The sequence below is a fragment of the Pelophylax lessonae genome (assembly GCF_965119305.1).
Source record: "Pelophylax lessonae genome assembly, chromosome: 1".
NCBI lineage: Eukaryota > Metazoa > Chordata > Amphibia > Anura > Ranidae > Pelophylax > Pelophylax lessonae.
Window position 1 is genome coordinate 7,052,297 of NC_138768.1, and position 16,649 is coordinate 7,068,945.

Below are 16,649 nucleotides of genomic sequence, written 5' to 3' on the forward strand. Positions count from 1 at the left end.
TGATAAGATGAAGGTGTCGGCAATAGCTGTGTGGATATAAATGTTGGGATATGTTCCCATCACTCATTATAACTGAAGAATAGATGAACTACAAGACATCTTCTACATTACAGAACAATTCCAGCTGAATGTGACTGACTACTACTAGCTACCCCCCTCCTCATCGCACAGACCGGGACATAGACATTAGGGATGGACGAATGGTTTGGACTGAGCATGAGTTCAGGCCGAACATTGACTGTTCGCCCCTTAAACTAACACACAAATTATCAGGGCGTTCGACCGCTTGTTCAGCCCGCTGATTGACCAAATTACCACAATGCACTGCCACACAGTGCATTGGAAGCCCTGATTGGCTGAAGCAATTAATGCTTTGCTCAATCAGAGCACAGAGCACTGTCAGAGCCATAATTGGAGAAAGTAATGATGACTCTATCCAATCATGGCTCAGTACTCCCAAGTCCCACCCCACACTAAAAGGTATTCTTTCAACAGTGGCTATTTGTAGTGTGATATCGGCATGGAGAGAGATAGAACAGGGCTCTGCTCAGTGCTACTAGAGAGTTAGTGTGCTATAGTGTGCTATTCTGATTCTATTGTCAGTGTAGAATATCAGTTTAGTGTGAATCTAGTGATAGTTCAGTCAGTGTGAGTGTAGTGACTATTCATTTTTACATAAGTGTCAGTTTATTTTGTCAGGGATGGTTAATGCAGTATAGTTTCATGTGTGCACGTTTAACACAGCACATTTCAGTGCGTTACTGCACGTTTAACGCAGTATATTTCAGTGTGTTACTGCACATTTAACTCAGTATATTTGAGCGTGTTACGTGAAGTTTAACACAGTATACTTCTGTGCGTCACGTGCCGTTTAACACAGTAAATTTCAGTGCATTAGTACACAAAGTATAATATGTGCGTTACTGCACGTTTAATGCGCTATTGTGCAGTGCGTTAGTGCACGTTTAATGCAGTATATTTCAGTGCGTTAGTGCACATTTAACACAGTATATTTCACTGGGCTAGTGCACATTTATGCAGTATATTTCAACTCGTTAGTGCATGTTTAATGCAGTATATTTCTGTGTTACTGTACATTCAACACAGTATATTTCAGTGTATAACTACACGTTTAACACAGTATATTTCTGTGCGTTACTGCACGTTTAAGCCAGTTTATTTCTGTGCGTTAGTGCATGGTTAACGCATTATATTCCTGTGCATGACTGCACGTTTAACGCAGTACATTTCAGTGCATTACTGCACGTTTAACGTAGTATAGTGCAAAGCGTTAGTGCATGTTTAACACAGTATACTTCAGTATGTTACTGCGTGTTTAACGCAGTATATTTCTGTGCTTTAAGTGCGGTTTAATGCAATATATTTCAGTGCATTACTGCACGTTTAATGCAGTATATTTCAGTGCATTACTGTGCATTTAATGCAGTATATTTCAGTGCATTACTGAATGTATAACGCAGTATATTTCAGTGCATTACTGAATGTATAACGCAGTATATTTCAGTGCGTTAGTGCACGTTTACCGCAGTATATTTATGTGTGTTACTGCATGTTTACAGCAGTATATTTCAGTGCATTACTGCATGTTTAACACAATATATTTCTGTGCGTTACAGCACATTTAACGCACTAAAGTGCAATGCGTTAGTGCAGTTTTACTGCAGTATATTGTAGTGTGTCGTTGGAGTGTGTCTGTGTAGTAAGTACTCAGATTATAGTGCACCAAACACCACTTTCCATTGATTAGCATCCATGTACACATTTACACTTCTTTATTACATTTTGTTAATAAGCATCCCCCCATCATGTCCAAGAGGCCAACAAGGAGGGGCAGACATTCCCATGGCACTGTGAGGGGGCCAGCAGTGGATGTTTTCACAGGCAAAGGTGGACGTGGTCAGTCCTCAAGCAGGGCATCATTTCCCCTGTTTAGTGATGTTGCCATTGCTATCCAGCCACAGCATGCAGAGGAGGTGGTGGACTGGTTTACTAAATCATCCTTATCCTCCTCATCCTCCGTGACCCAAGCAGAGTCTAGTGCACAGTCCACCCAGCTGCCAGAGTGGCTAAATCTGCTTCCTTGTCCACAGCTATTTCTGCTATTGTTCTAGCATCAGGCATGGAGAAGTCAGCTGAGTTATATGAACACAGCGACAGCCATTTACTCCTTGAGGATGCACAGCCATCACTTGATTCAGATGTTGGTTCTGAGGTTGAGGAAGGTAGGAACATGAGCCTACAGAGAGGGGAGAACACTGGTACACAAATTGGCAGTCATGTTTCCCCAACCGCAGCATATTGCCAAGTTGTCTCCATTGGTAATGATGATGGAGGAGATGATGAGAATGAGGTCACTGATGTGACTTTTGTGCCAGATAGAGCAAAGGAGGAAAGTGAGGGTAAGGCAAAATCTCAATGAGGCAGCCATTATGGAACAGCAGAGAGTAGAAACCCTATTCCATCACATTGTGGAGCTGTTATCTCCCGACACCCTTCCCACAGCTCAGCTGTCTGGGCCTTTTTTAGCACATGTGCAGCTGATCATTCTGTTGCAATTTTCAAACTTTGTCTCAAGTACATCAAGCATGGCAAAAACATCAGCTATTTGGGTACCACATGCTTGACAAGGCATTTAACCTCCCACCACTCAGCCCATTAGCAAGAGCACCTGAAAGCCACACAAAAGGGATGCAATTCTGTTCTTTGTCCTTACTAACCTCAGTCTATCCCCCCTATACCTCATGGCCACTCAGCAACCTCCACAGACAGGGATGATGGTATAGTGCAGGGTGTCGCAGGTCCTTGCAGCACATCTGCCAGTAGCAAACCACCAGCTGTAGACTATAGCTGGCAAATTTCTCTGCCCCATCTGCTGCAGTGAAAAAAAAAAAATACAGTGACACCCACATGCCAAGCATCTAAATGCAAGCTTGTCAATGGTGCTGGCTTTACAACTTCTGCCTTTCCACCAAGTGGATTCTGCCCCCTTCTGTGAATTTTCAGAATGTGCTGTACCACAATGGCAGGTTCCCAGTCTATTTTCTTTTCATGTAAAGCCATTACAGCTCTTTACAATCACATGTTGTGGCATCGTTGGGCAAGGCAGTCAGCCACAAAGTCCACGTTACTGCTTGCACGTGATCAGGGACACTGTATTTAATTTACAAAACATTGGGTAACTCTGCTTGCAATTTGGAAGGATTCAGAACAGGGCTCAGTGCTGCAGCTTGTTGTGCCACCACATCTTTATACAGCTAGTGGTGATGATGCAATAGTTGTCATCTCTACCCTCTCCTCCTCTTCCTCCTCCAAGCCCTCCTCTGCTGAATTCTCCTATGAACCCCAAGTACTCCCTAAGGTACTATTCAATGAGTCAGGCTAAAAGGGGCTATTCAATGATTTAGGCTAAAAGGTGCCATGTAGAGTTGAGCGGACACCTGGATGTCCGTGTTCGGTGGGTCCGGCCGAACTTGAAAAAAAAGTCCGGGTTCGGGTAAAGTTTTCTGAACTTGACCGAACACCGAACACCGAACCCCATTGAAGTCAATGGGGACACAAACTTTCAGGCACTAAAATGGCTCTAAAAAACCAATGGAAAGGGCTAGAGTGCTGCAAATGGCAGCAAAATGTAGTTAAGAGCATGGCAAGTGCACTGCAAACAAATGTGGATAGGGAAATAACTTAAAACAACAAAAAAAACCAGAAAAATAAAAAATTTTCTTCATCTGTGAAGGACGAGGCCCATATGGAGTAGGAGGGAGGTTGAGGTGGCGGTGAATGTGGCGGTGTAGGTGGAAGCGGCGGTGGAGGGGGACGAAGTAGCCAACACTGCTTTTTTTTAGTCATTTTAAATTAGGGTACACCCCAAAAGAGTGAGAAAGATCAAAAATATAACAATGGCTGGGTAAGGCCGGTATCCATCTCTATTCTGCACAAGGTACGGAAAAGTCCTGTGGGATCCATGTCTGGTTCATTTTAATGAACGTGAGCTTGTCCACATTGTCTCTGGACAGGCGGCTGCGCTTGTCTGTGATAACGCCCCCAGCCATGCTAAATACACGTTCTGATAATACACTGGCTGCAGGACACGCCAGCACCTCCAAGGCGTAAAGGGCAAGCTTAGGCCATGTGCCCAAATTGGAGACCCAGAAGTTGAAAGGGGCAGACCCGTCATTCACTACATGTAGGCGTGTGCACACATACTGCTCCACCATGTTGCTGAAATGCTGCCTCCTGCTAAGACGTTCCATATGAGCTGCTGGTGCTGCTGTTTGTTGTGGCGTGCTGACAAAGCTTTTCCATATTTCGACCATGCTAACCCTGCCTTCTGAGGTGCTGGCGGTGCCCTGGTTGCGTTGGCGACCTCTTCCTCCTCCTTCTCCTCCTCTGCCTTGGCCTTGTGCTTCCACTGTGGCCCCGCTGTCAGGTGGGAATGCCAGCAGCATCGCGTCTACCAGAGTGCGCTTGTACTCGCGCATCTTGCGTTCACGCTCCAGTGAGTGAATTAAGGACGGTACATTGTCCTTGTAACGGGGATCCAGCATCGTGGCCATCCAGTAATCAGCACAAGTTAGAATGTGGGCAACTCGTCAGTCATTGTGGAGACACTGCAGCATGTAATCGCTCATGTGTGCCAGGCTGCCCAGAGGCAACGAAAGGCTGTCCTCTGTGGGAGGTGTATTGTCTGTGTCCTCTGTATCCCCCCAGCCACGCACCAGTGATGGCCATGAGCTGGCCTGGGTGCCACCCTGCTGTGAACATGGTTCCATCTCCTCCTCCATCTCCTCATCCTCCAGAACTGTGCCCCTGCTGGACAATTGTGTACCTGGCGTTTGTGGGTGCAGGAACCAACCCTCGGAGCCACTTGTGAATGACTGCCCTGAAAGCCTTGGAAATTATCCCTCTTCCTCCTCCTCCTCCTCCTGTGCCACATCCTCTTCCATCATCGCCCAAATCATTTTTTCAAGGAGGCATAGAAGTGGGATAGTTAAGCTGAGAACGGTGTCGTCGGCACTGGCCATGTTGGTGGAGTACTCAAAACAGCGCAACAAGGCACACAGGTCTCGCATGGAGGCCCAGTTATTGGTGGTGAGGTGGTGCTGTTCCGCAGAGCGACTCACGCGTGCGTGCTGCAGCTGAAACTCCACTATGGCCTGCTGCTGCTCGCACAGTCTTTCCAGCATGTGCAAGGTGGAGTTCCACCTTGTGGGCACGTCACATATGAGGCGGTGAGCGGGAAGGCCGAAGTTACGCTGCAGCGCTGACAGGCGAGCAGCAGCAGGGTGAGAACACCGAAAGTGCGCACAGACGGCCCGCACTTTCTGCAGCAGCTCTGACATATCGGGGTAATTTTTAAGGAACCTCTGCACCACCAAATTCAGCACATGCGCCAGGCAAGGGATGTGCGTCAAACCGGCTAGGCCCAGAGCTGCTATGAGATTTTGCCCGTTATCGCACACCACCAGGCCAGGCTTGAGGCTCGCTGGCAGCAACCACTCATCGGTCTGCTGTTCCATGCTCCTCCACAACTCCTGCACGGTGTGTGGTTTTTCCCCCAAACAGGCAAGTTTTTAAAACTGCCTGCTGTCGTTTACCCCTGGCTGTGCTGAAGTTGGTGGTGAAGGTGTTACGCTGACCGGATGAGGAGGCGGTAGAGGATGAGGAAGCGGAGTAGGAGGAGTTAGGAACAGGAGGCAAACTGAAGCGCCCTGCAATCCTCGGTGGTGGAAAGACATGCGCCAAATTGCTATCCGCCTCAGGCCCAGCCACCACTGCATTTACCCAGTGTGCTGTTAGGGAGATATAACGCCCCTGACTGTGCTTACTGGTCCACGTATCGATAGTTAGGTGGACCTTGCCACAGATGGCGTTGCGCAGTGCACAACTGATTTTTTCCCCCACTTGGTTGTGCAGGGAAGGGATGGCTTGCCTGGAAAAGTAGTGGCGGCTGGGCACGACGTACTGTGGGACAGCCACCGACATAAGGCTTTTAAAACTGTGCGTCTCCACCAGACGGAATGACAGCATTTCAAAGGCCAAGAATTTTGAAATGCTGGCATTCAGGGCCAGGGATCGCGGGTGGGTAGGGGGGTACTTCCTCTTCCCCTGAAGTGTTTGGGAGATGGAAAGCTGAACGCTTCCACAGGACATTGTGGAGATGGTTGGTTACCCAGGTGGTGGTGTTGCTGACAGATCCTCTGTTTGCGGGGTGGCAGGTGCCGGTATCACTACAGATGTGGATGGAGAGGCCGAGACTGCAGCAGAAGAGGAAGCAGGATGAGCCAGAGACCTTTCTTGGTTTTGAAGGTGTCTACTCCACTGCAGCTCGTGCTTTGCACTTAGATGCCTGATCATGCAGGTTGTGCTCAGGTTGAGAAGGTTTATGCCTCGCTTCAGGCTCTGATTGCACAGCGTGCAAACCACTCGTGTCCTGTCATCAGCACATTGTCTGAAGAACTTCCACGCTAGAGAACTCCTTTGACCTAGCTTTGGTGTGCTCGGTCCCTTGCTGCGTTGGGCAGTAGCAGGCGTAGTGTCTAGGGCACGGCCGCTCCGCTTCTGCACCCTGCTCCCTCTTCTGCTGTGCTGGTGGCTCTGTGCGACCACTGCCTCTTCCTCCAAACTACTCAGGTCAGCTGCATGACCTTCATTCCATGTGGGGTCGAGGACCTCATCGTCCTCCACATCATCTTTCACCCAGTCTTTACCCCTGCCCTCCTTGTCGGTCTCCACAATTCTGAGTGCCGCAGCAGTTGGCACCTGCGTTTCGTCATCATCGGAGACGTGCTGCGATGGTCCTTCCATGTACTCATCTTGAGAAATAAGTGGTTGGGCATCGCTGCACTCAATCTCTTCCACTTCTGGGGCAGGGCTAGGTGGATGGCCCTGGGAAACCCTGCTGACAGAGTCATAAAAAAGAAGAAGAGACTGCTGCATGACTTGGGGCTCAGACTGCTTGCCTGATTTGCAAGGGGGTGAGGTGAAAGACGGTTGGACATCGGCTGCAGGTGCCAACTCTGACCTTTCTGCAGTAGACTGGGTGGGAGACAATGTGAAGGAACTGGAGGCACTGTCAGCAACCCAATCTACTATCGCCTGTACTTGTTCTTGGCTCAACACTTGTAGAGGCGCATGATGCCCTACCAAATACTGCTGCAGGTTCTGTCGCCTACTCACACTTGAGGAAGGTGTTTCACTTGTGCGTGTAGCTGGCACAGATCGACCACGTCCTCTCCTTGCAACAGGAGCTCTACCAGCAGCACCACGACCCAGGCCAAGGCCCCTATTTGATGTTCTCCTCATATTTCTGTAATTTATGATCTTGCCCTAGAAAGGTGTTTTTTGAATAGCAGAACAAAACAACAACAGTATCCTACGGGTGTTTCTCACAGTCAAATATGCAAAGTATGCCGCAATTTAATTTTTTTCACCCCAAAAGGGTGTACATTGAATAGCGGAATAGAAAAAAGTATATAAAACGGTGTATCTCACACGTACAAACACAGACTAGGCCTCCAATTACAATTTTTTGTACCCTAAAGGGAGGATGAGGATGAGGAAGTGGAGGCAAACTGAAGCGCCCTGCAATCCTCGGTGGTGGAAGGAGATGTGCCAAACAAATTTAAAAGGTGTATCTCACACGTACCGATACAGACTATGCCGCAATTAAATTTTTTTCACCGCCAAAAGGGTGCATATTGAATAGCGGAATAGAAAAAAGTATATAAAACGGTGTATCTCACACGTACAAACACAGACTAGGCCCCAATTACAATTTTTTGTACCCTAAAGGGAGGATGAGGAAGAGGAGTAAGAGGAGTTCGGAACAGGAGACAAACTGAAGCGCCCTGCAATCCTCGGCGGTGGAAGGAGATGCGCCAAACAAATTTAAAAGGTGTATCTCACACGTATCGAAACAGACTATGCCGCAATTTAATTTTTTTTACCCCAAAAGGGTGTATATTGAAAAAAAGTATATAAAATTGGTGATTTTTCAATAGCACATGTGAACACAGCAGTGTCTTATGTTTTATGTCACGTTCAGCAGCAGGCTATGAAGGGGGAAAAAAAAAATTCCCCTTTAAATTTGTAATTTTTAAATAGCAGATTAGAACAGCACTGTGTAGTACTGTGTAGTAAAATATAGCTGAACGCTCCACACAACAAACTTATAAAAATATATTTTGTTCTCCCTCCTCCTCCTCCTCAGTGGGCTCAAGTGAGGGCAAAAAGATTGTTTACTGTACCACCCCCCACACAGCAAAATCGATGTAGATCGCTAACGGACGATTGTTCTGTCCTGTGTCTCCTAATCTCTCCCTGCCTACTCTCTCCAGCCTGTCCCTAAAATGCTCAAATATCTTTCCCTGCCTACACTCCTACCTGTCCCTGCATTCTTTTCAGCCACAATGTTTTTTTTTCCTGTCTCTGTCCCTAATCAGCAGCAGCCAGCACCGTTGTGTGTGCTCTCTCCCTACACTAGAACAGACTGAAGCGCACCATGCTGTGTCTCTAGCTTATAAAGACCTGGGTCACATGCTTCAGCTGGCCAATCACAGCCATGCCATTAGTAGGCATGGCTGTGATGGCTTCTATGGCACACCAGTTAAACGCTTGTTGATTGGCTGTTAAAACCGCACCATTACATACAAAACAGGAAATAAAATTACTGAACACGGATTTTAAACCCGAACATACAGTAAAGTTTTCGGGTCCTTGTCCGGGTAACAAAAATCCAATTATCCGTTACGGACCTGAATAATATAGTCCGTGTTCGCTCAACCCTAGTGCCATGCAGTGTTTTAATTAGTGTGTCTAGGGGCAGGAACCACACCGGAGCAGAGATTCTTGCAGCTCTGCAAGCACAGGCCCAGGGGTGGTTCACAACACACCAGCTGGAATCAGGAAAGGGGGTGTGTGATAATGGCACCTTAGACAGGGAAAGTTGACACATGTGCCATGCCTAGCACATGTCCTCCATTTGGTGGTGCAGCCTTCCTTAAAAAAGTACCCAGAGTTGGAAGATTTGCTTGAGCAGGCCAGAAGAGCACGTAGCCATTTCAGTCGGTCATACACAGCCAGTGCTTGGTTGGCTGAAATTCAGCAGGAATTCCATCTGCCCATAAAGCGCCTGATTTGTGACATGCCCACCAGGTGGAACTCAACTTTGGCAATGCTGCAGCAGCTGCACATGCAGCAGAGGGCCATCAACTAGCGATGCGCCGAACACCACCCGGTTCGGTTCGCACCAGAACACCGCAAACAGAGGAAAAGTTTGTCCGAACAAACAAACCCCATTGAAGTCTATGGGACTCAAACCACGAAAATGAAACGCCCTCATTTTGAAGGCTTAAATGCAAGTTATTGCCCCAAAAAAAGTGTTTGGGGGTCCGGGTACTGATCTGGGGAACATGTAGCAATGAAAAAAAAAGTTTTTAAAAATGATTGTTTTTTAAAGGAGCACTGATTTACTGATTTTAATGAGGCTTAAAGTGAAACTATAAACATTTTAAATTTCTTCAAATAACGTGCTTGGGGGGTCCCCTGAATGTGCCTGTAAAGTAGTGCATCTCTATGACGTATGCAGCCTGCTGCAGCTATACTGACATTTCTAAAGCAAAAAATGTCATATACAAATATACATACTAATTTCAAATAGCGTGTACTTGCCATACGGGTGCAGAAAAATTGGGCCTTGCTTGGTTGGTGGTGCCTGAACACCGTAACCCCTCACAGTTACTCTTGCTGTGCACAGGGACAGGCCCTGCCGTTAAAAATTAGATACGAAATTGAAATTGTATGTACTTGTCATACAGGTGCAGAAAAATTGGGCCTTGGTTGTTGATGGTCCCTGAACACCGTAACCCCTCGCAGTTACTGTTGCTGGCCGCAGGAACTGGCCCTGCTGCTAAAAAATCCATACAAATTTGAAATCGCATGTACAGTGCCTTGCGAAAGTATTCGGCCCCCTTGAACTTTGCAACCTTTTGCCACATTTCAGGCTTCAAACATAAAGATATAAAACTGTAATTTTTTGTGAAGAATCAACAACAAATGGGACACAATCATGAAGTGGAATGAAATTTATTGGATATATCAAACTTTGTTAACAAATAAAAAAACTGAAAAATTGAGCGTGCAAAATTATTCAGCCCCTTTACTTTCAGTGCAGCAATCTCTCTCCAGAAGTTCAGTGAGGATCTCTGAATGATCCAATGTTGACCTAAATGACTAATGATGATAAATAGGATCCACCTGTGTGTAATCAAGTCTCCGTATAAATGCACCTGCACTGTGATTGTCTCAGAGGTCCGTTTAAAGCGCAGAGAGCATCATGAAGAACAAGGAACACACCAGGCAGGTCCGAGATACTGTTGTGGAGAAGTTTAAAGCCGGATTTGGATACAAAAATATTTCCCAAGCTTTAAACATCCCAAGGAGCACTGTGCAAGCTATAATATTGAAATGGAAGGAATATCAGACCACTGCAAATCTACGAAGACCTGGCCGTCCCTCTAAACTTTCAGCTCATATAAGGAGAAGACTGATCAGAGATGCAGCCAAGAGGCCCATGATCACTCTGGATGAACTGCAGAGATCAACAGCTGAGGTGGGAGACTCTGTCCATAGGACAACAATCAGTCGTATACTGCACAAATCTGGCCTTTATGGAAGAGTGGCAAGAAGAAAGCCATTTCTTAAAGATATTCATAAAAGGCGTTGTTTTAAGTTTGCCACAAGCCACCTGGGAGACACCAAACATGTGGAAGAAGGTGCTCTGGTCAGATGAAACCAAAATCAAACTTTTTGGCAACAATGCAAAACGTTATGTTTGTCGTAAAAGCAACACAGCTCATCACCCTGAACACACCATCCACACTGTCAAACATGGTGGTGGCAGCATCATGGTTTGGGTCTGCTTTTATTCAGCAGGGACAGGGAAGATGGATGGAGCCAAATACAGGACCATTCTGGACGAAAACCTGATGGAGTCTGCAAAAGACCTGAGACTGGGACGGAGATTTGTCTTCCAACAAGACAATGATCCAAAACATAAAGCAAAATCTACAATGGAATGGTTCACAAATAAACATATCCAGGTGTTAGAATGGCCAAGTCAAAGTCCAGACCTGAATCCAATCGAGAATCTGTGGAAAGAACTGAAAACTGCTGTTCACAAATGCTCTCCATCCAACCTCACTGAGCTTGAGCTGTTTTGCAAGGAGGAATGGGCAAAAATTTCAGTCTCTCGATGTGCAAAACTGATAGAGACATACCCCAAGCGACTTACAGCTGTAATCGCAGCAAAAGGTGGCGCTAAAAAGTATTAACTTAAGGGGGCTGAATAATTTTGCATGCCCATTTTTTCAGTTTTTTTATTTGTTAAAAAAGTTTGAAATATCCAATAAATTTCATTTGGCAGGCCTCCGGACACTTCGGTTGCCCTGGAACGCATTCATAGGGCTCTGAGGCCTAGGGGTAGAGACACCGACCCCCCGAGGGACGTGGTTTGTTGTCTCGTGAACTTCCAACTAAAAGAAGATGTCCTCCGGAACGCCCGAATCCGCCGCCATATTGCTTTCCAGGGGGCAGAGATCAAGATGTTTCAAGACCTGTCCAACATCACCCTGCAACGGTGGAGAGAGCTGCGCCCGATGCTGGATGTCCTGCGATCCAGAGCCATAGTCTACAGATGGAAGTTCCCATTTGGGCTCTCTGCTACTTCCCAAGGCCGCACTGCCCTCCTCTGTGTCCCGGAGGACCTGGAACATTTTTGCTCCACTCTGGACATCCCCTATACTGAACTACCGGATTGGTACAGCGAATTCCGCCTGTCCCCCCTTCGCAGAGCCACCTCCATGGAAGGGATACAACCGGCGGGGAACTATAGCATCCGACGCCGCAGAGCCTATCCAGCTTCTCCCCCCCGTCCGAGGGGACGAAGCACCCCGAAATGGCAGCCCGACCGCGTCTCCTGATCACAGGAGGGCGCGCCATACGCCTTGATTGAGGGACTCTATACCGGTGAGTGCTGTCGTGTCCTTTCGGTTACTGACTTTTACTTGACTGCCCTTTCCCCCTGTTTCCATGGCCATGGACTGAACGTGAGCCCCTGATTTGCTGCCTCTCCCGATTGTGTGCTTTCTTGGTGACATTTTCCTACCCGGTCTGTCTCCTCTGCTATCCACCCTGGATTTACAGCCGCCACCGGTCCCGACGCCTGAATGCCCATTTTGATGGTACATATGAACTTCCTCCTGCACTTGTTTCTCTCTGCTGGTTTGGAGGCCCCTTGCTACTGTCCGTGGCCCTGCTCCCCCTCCCCCCGCCCCCGGGCCCGCCCGGGGTTGTACTGCCGCCCGCTTCCCCTTCCTGTGGACTACCTCCATGCATCGGTTTGAGGACTAACGGTCTGGACGCTACCCGGTTTCATCCATCCACGCCTGCTGCTCTCGGGCCTCAAGACCCCAGCTACATGATTGCCCTTGGTGATGTTTTCTCCCTGCTTGTGCTTTAATTCAGGAATGTTTATTTGCATGGGTTTATGAATTGTGGGGTTGCTTTCACTGTATTTTACTGTTTATTGTCCCCCACGCTGCTCGACCCTGCGTGCTTGCCGGGGGCGGGTGGGGGGTCTGGGGGTTACCCACGACCGGCGGCTATCTCCTGCGCGCCGCGTGGGTTCTCTGCGGCCGGGGGCGCTGTGTGCGGGCGGGGTGGGGGGGACGGGTGCTGCAGGTCCGGTAACTGATTTGTATGGATTTGTGCTGTGGGGGCCTACATGTTGGGCGGGAGCGTCTGTGTCCCTGCCTTCCTGCCGGGAACCGCGAATCACCGTGGTGGCTTGGCCGGGGGGCGGAGCGCAGTTCGGTCCAGCCCCTTCTCTCTACATACAGTTCTTCATATAGTTGCTTATGTCTCCTCTGACCGGCTCTTCGAACCCACTTGCTGTTCCCGGCTGCCAATAATAGATGGAGGTGGCTTGGAGATGTTCCATGGTCCATATTTATTTGTTTATTTTTTGAACGCTGTTTTTGTTCACTTCTCCCTTTCCTTTGGCCCTTTTTGGCCCTACCCCCATCTGTTACTGGACAGCATTCACCGGTATCGTTGGTTAAGGTTAATCCTTGTACTACTGTTTATCTGACTTGCTCAGGTCTGTTATACTGCACGCCCATTGCCATTACGATGCGTGCCCGGGGGCCACCCTGATGCCTAGATGGGATGTGATTTCATTGCCTTACTGGGCTTCCCCATCTCTTCACACTGGGCCTTCCTATTAGTACCCACATTGTAGATTCCTGTCACCTATTACCCCCCCTCCCCCTTCCCCCCCTCCTCCCCCTTTCCCTCCCTCCTCCTCCTTTCCCCCCCCTCCCTATTCCCCCCCACCCCCCCATCCTCTACCTTCCCCTTTATCTACCTTCCCCCCTTCCCCTTCTCCCTTCCCCTTCCCCCCTCCTCCTCCCCCCCTTTTCCTCCCCCCCTCCTTCCCCCCCTCCCCTCCCCTTTACCCCCCTTCTCTCTCGTCCCCCCCCCCCCACACCTTTTTTTTTTTTTTCCTCTCCCTCCCTCCTCCCTTCTCCTCCCTTCTCCTCCCCCCTCCTCCCCCTCCCCCCTCCTTCCCCTCCTCCCCCTAATTCCCCCCAAGGCTGCCTGGCGCCTCCCCGAGAGGTCATCTCCCTACCCCATGCGCCTTGATTATCCCTCCCCACCTGTACCTTTATTCTAAAGCCCATCCCCTCGTTGCCTTACACTCCCCTCTAGAGCTTGCCTACTGCCACCTCCAAGACTATTGTATTCCTACTATCCCCTGGTGTTTGCCCACCGGTCCCTGCTCCAGGTCCTTGCCCCGTTTACCTGTGCTCTCCTGTTCAAATACTCCAGTCTACCCACCCCTACTCCATCCAATTTCTTGCTGTGATTCGGCTACCCTTTGCAGCTTTCAATGGCCCCACAGGTGCTTGGTGCTGACCTCCATTTTCGGTCTCCTTACCTTCCACTCTCCCCAACGGTAGAGGAATTATCCTCTCCCGACTGACATCCGATATCTTCCCCCCTGCTCTCCCCTTTCCTTATCGGGTGCCGTAGCAGGTCTACCAACACCCACGGATTTAGTGCCTTACCCTTTCTGCCTCCCTGACCCTCCCTTCCCCCCCCCCCCATTTTTTTTTTTGTGTTTTGTGGGAGTGTGTGTACTTGCTTGTCTGTTTGCTGTGTTTGTTTTGGTCGATTGTCCGTCGTCTTCCCCGTCGTCCGTCCTTGTGACTGTCTCCCCTCTGGTGTTTTGCAAGATGCCCCGTCCCCACTCGGCTCGCTCTGACACCCAGACTTTAAAAATCATATCCCTGAATGTCAAGGGCCTTAATACGCCCCAAAAGCGCTCTTCGATATTAACAAACTTGCGTAGGCTCCGGGCGGATGTGCTTCTCCTTCAGGAGACCCACTTTCGCTCGGATTCCGTACCTCGATGCTATAACAAATACTACCCTACTGTGTTTCACGCCCCTTCACCTGACTCGCGTACCAAAGGGGTTTCGATCCTTGTGGCTAAATTGTTACCACTATCCATTACGGACTCTCTAGCAGACCCCGATGGCCGCTATCTCTTTCTGAAGGGTTCTCTCCACAATTTTCAGATTACCTTGGCTACAATATACAGCCCGAATTCCTCCCAAGTCACTTTCTTTAGGAAAGTTGCTTCGGAGCTGATCCCGTTTCAGAGGGGAGCTCTGATTCTTGGGGGAGACTTCAACGTCCCCCTGGACCCCTTGCTAGACACTTCCTCCGGCACCTCCTGCCTCCCTTATAGGGCTCTGAAACAGATACGACTGAGTCTGCAGTCCCTACAACTTCACAACTCTTGGTGCACCTTGCATGCGAGGGACAAAGACTATACCTTTTTCTCTCCGCTTCATTGTAAGTACTCTCGGATAGATTACCTGTTCCTCTCCCAGGCGGCTCTTCTGTACCTCACACACTCTTCCATCGAACCGGCTGTCTTGTCGGATCACAGCTCGGTCACTATGACCTTATCGCTACCTCTCTGTACACCTCGCGACCGTGTATGGCGGCTTGACACCTCTCTACTGACGGATGCGGCTAGACTTTCTGAAATACGTTCTACCCTTCAGGACTACTTTCGTGACAATGCTACCCCCGACACTTCCCCGCTGGTTCAATGGGCTGCCCACAAATGCGTGATCAGAGGCAAGCTCATGGCCCTCTCCTCGGCCCTGCGGAAACAACGGGAAGCGACCGTCGCAGACTTTTTGTCCCGAATCTCTGCCCTGGAACGGGCGCACAAGCGGTCCTTGGCACAGAGCGCCCTCACGGCTCTCACAGAGGCTCGAGAGGGCCTCCAAGCCGAATTGGACAGGAGGACTCACATGAGCTTTCTCTTATCGCAGAATCTTTTCTACGAATACGGCAACAAAAGTGGCCATCTTCTCGCTCGGGCCTTGCACGCTAGGAAAGCCAAAACGGTGGTTCACCACCTCCGCTCCCCTTCTGGGGCGAAGGTGACGAACAACCGAGATATTGCGGGTGAATTTGAACGCTTCTACCTTCAGCTGTATAACCTGCCGAGGGCGGACTCATCATCCTCCCCAAATCCAGCTACCAGACCCCGCGTTCTCGCGGATTTTCTTGCCCAGAACCTGCCTCAAGCGGTTTCTCAGGATTTTAGCTCCACCCTGGATGCCCCTATTTCTCCACTTGAATGGGCTACTGCCCTTAAGCAAATGAAACCCAACAAAAGTCCGGGACCCGATGGTTTCCCGGTCGCGTATTATAAGTCTTTCTCCGATGTCTTGTCCCCCCCTTTCTTGACGGCGTTCAACTCCCTCTCCCCAGAAACCTCACTGCCCTCCTGCATGCTTGAAGCCCACATTGTGGTCATACCTAAGGAAGGGAAGGACTCCTCCTCCCCTTCCAGCTACCGACCGATATCACTGCTAAATGTGGACGTGAAGCTCTTTGCCAAAGTCTTGGCGAACAGGCTTCTCCCACTCCTCTCCAAGGGTATTCATCCGGAGACCAGGTGGGCTTTATCCCTGGCCGAGAGGCCAGGGATAATACCATCAAAGCGATCAACCTTCACCATGCCCTCTCCACGACCAAACAGCATGGTTTCCTCCTATCGCTGGATGCGGAGAAGGCATTCGACAGGGTCTCTTGGGACTACATGGAGGCGACCCTGACGGCATGGGGCCTTGGTCGTCGTAATCTCAATTTCATTATGTCCCTCTATACGAAGCCGCGGGCCCGTGTTCGGGTTAACGATACCCTGTCGGATGCCTTCCCCATCGGTAATGGGACCAGACAGGGGTGCCCTTTATCCCCAATCCTCTTTGTACTCACCCTGGAGCCCTTCCTCAATAGCATCAGGAATAATGCAACCATTCGCGGTGTGCGTTTCGCGGGGGCGGAATATAAGGTGGCCGCCTACGTGGGCGACCTCCTCCTATTCCTTACGGAACCCGTTACCTCCCTCCCCGCGGTTATGAAGGAATTCTGACAATTTACTCTTTTGTCCAATCTCAAAATACATTTTTCAAAATCCTTCGCCTTGAATGTGACACTACCCTCATCAGCCGTACAACACTGTCGGGACAATTTCCCCTTCA

General features: G+C 49.2%; 1 protein-coding gene across 1 annotated transcript in view; it reads left to right on the top strand.

Annotated features, from left to right (window-relative positions):
* The window catches only part of LOC309567936 (vomeronasal type-2 receptor 26-like), a gene marked incomplete at both ends in the record, with an annotated part of 47,419 nt that overhangs the window by 3,191 nt on the left and 27,579 nt on the right, over positions 1-16,649 (top strand). The gene's annotated exons all lie outside the window — the stretch shown is intronic.